This window comes from Panicum virgatum, chromosome 4N, assembly GCF_016808335.1.
Source record: "Panicum virgatum strain AP13 chromosome 4N, P.virgatum_v5, whole genome shotgun sequence".
In the NCBI taxonomy this organism is placed as follows: Eukaryota; Viridiplantae; Streptophyta; class Magnoliopsida; order Poales; family Poaceae; genus Panicum; species Panicum virgatum.
In genome coordinates this window covers 38,317,460-38,320,069 of record NC_053148.1, presented here as the reverse complement: position 1 = coordinate 38,320,069, position 2,610 = coordinate 38,317,460, and positions in this window count along the sequence as shown.

Below are 2,610 nucleotides of genomic sequence, written 5' to 3'. Positions count from 1 at the left end.
AGAAAAACAATATGAAGGAAGGAGTTCTATCTAATACTGCAACTTGGGGAACCAATCTTATTTTTAAAGGATCTAATTTGCTCAAGCAAAAGTTGAAGCTAAAAAGGATTATTATAATTGGCACTATGCATGTGGAGGTGGAGTGGAGTCTGACGTGAGATAACTTGTGCACTCTACCTAATTTATTTGATTAGGAAGTCCAAATATGATTAGTATTCTTGTCGGATATGTCAATATATTTTGGTATGTGTGTCGGTGTTAGTAGTATTACCTAGCTATAATTAAAATCATATATGGGTTGGAATTATTTGGGCTGAGTCAGATACGTGTCAGACTCTGGTGGCGTCCTGGTCAGGTGCCTGCGTGCACATATATGGCCTAGGGCTGGCCGTGTAAAAGGGGGGATTTTCATCGTGAGTTTATTTTAGGTCGAGAGGTCTCCTCCACTGTGAAGGGGCGGCGGCGCTGCTACTTTCTTGCCGTGGCGACGGCTGTCGATCCTCTGAGATTGTGAGCGAGGCGTGATCAGATCAAGTAATCTGGGTGTGCTTCGGAACCTCGTTGGTTCTCCTTTTCTGATCGTGCTTCTTGGAGTGCACGGGTGGAAGAGATCTTTAGGGTTCTGGTTCGCTTCAGCCTAAGTAAGCAGGCCGATCCCATTATTCTATCATTGCTACTGCATCATAGCTGATTATTAGTTTGGCAAGATTGCTTCTTGGTTTGACCTGCCGTGGTTTTATCCCTGCTATCCTGTTCCTTACTGGTTGATATTGGCGTGAGATTATATATATTCATATATCAGCTGCCCTGTGATTGGTTGGGAAAATAAAGTAATCTCTATTCTATTACTCGTGGGAACACAACTGCTGTCTGGATTCTTCCGTGGGGTTGATATCTGCTGGCCGAGTGATGATCTAGTTCCTTGTGCTATATTAAAAATTGTTGATCAATACCAGTATTGCTACTGTAGCAAGACAAAAGAAAGGATAGTGTTTGACAGATAATAAAAGGTGATAAGAGATCAATTGATTTGTTTCTATTCGTACCGTGAAAGATTGGCCAAATATCCGGGCATCGTTGGTGTGCCCTTATCATCCACCTTCGAGTTTTTTTGACTTGGGCCTCGAGGAGGATATCGAGGAAATGCCGGAAGAAGTCAGCGATGCAGAAGAAGAATCCCGTGAAACTTCTGAACTGCTCACAACTGAGAAGCCATCACGACCTCCGATTGAGCTAAAGCCTTTACCTTCAGGGTTTAGATATGCCTTTCTGAATAGCGATGTAGAGTCTCCCGTGATCATCAGCGACAAACTCTCAGAAGAGAAGACGAATAAGCTCATCGCTGTTTTAGAGAAGCATCGATCGGTCTTAGGCTATACCCTACAAGACCTCAAGGGCATTAGTCCTGCCCTCTGCACCCACCGAATCCCATTGGATCCCGCAATAGCACCTTCTAGGGAACCCCAAAGAAGGTTGAACAATGCTATGAGAGAGGTGGTAAAAAAAGAGGTTCTTAAACTCTTAGATGCCGGAATTATCTATCATGTTCCACATAGTGAGTGGGTAATCCCAGTTCAAGTCGTGCCCAAAAAAGGAGGCATGACGGTGGTGGAAAATAGCAAGAATGAGCTAATTCCCCAACGAACTGTCACGGGATGGAGGATGTGTATAGATTACAGAAAACTCAACAAGGCCACTAAGAAGGATCACTTCCCACTACCTTCTTCGATGAGATGTTAGAGCAATTTGCGAAGCACTCCTACTTCTGTTTCCTTGATGGTTATTCTAGTTACCATCAAATACCCATCCATCCCAAAGATCAGAGCAAGACCACGTTCACATGCCCCTATGGAACATATGCCTACCGACGAATGTCGTTTGGGTTATGTAACGCACCCGCGTCGTTCCAAAGGTGCATAATGTTCATTTTCTCAGACATGATCGAAGAAATTATGGAAGTTTTTATGGACGACTTCTCGGTCTATGGGACGACCTTCGATCATTGTCTAGAAAATTTAGACAGAGTCTTGTAGAGATGCCAAGAGAAGGACTTGATCCTCAACTGGGAGAAATGTTAGTTCATGGTCTGTGAAGGCATCGTTTTAGGACACTTAGTGTCCGAAAGAGGGATAGAGGCGGATAAGGCGAAGATTGAAGTCATTGAACAACTTCTGCCTCCCATCAATCGAAGGTTGATCGCAAACTTCTCCCAGATTGCCATACCCCTCACAAGTCTCCTAGCCAAGGATGCTCCTTTCCAATTCACAGATGAGTGTCATAAAGCCTTTGACACGCTCAAAAAGGCACTCATCTCAGCTCCAATCAATCAACCCCCAGATTGGAAGCTTCCATTCGAGATCATGTGTGATGCTAGTGATTACGCGGTGGGGGCCGTACTTGGTCAAACCAAGGATAAGAAGCATCACGCGATCGTGTACGCAAGAAAGACACTCACTGGAGCTCAGCTCAATTATGCCACAACATAAAAAGAGCTCCTAGCAGTTGTCTTCACTATCGACAAGTTTAGATCCTATTTAGTGGGTACCAAGGTCATCGTCTATACAGACCTTGCCGCACTCAAGTACCTCTTCACTAAAAAGGATGCTAAAC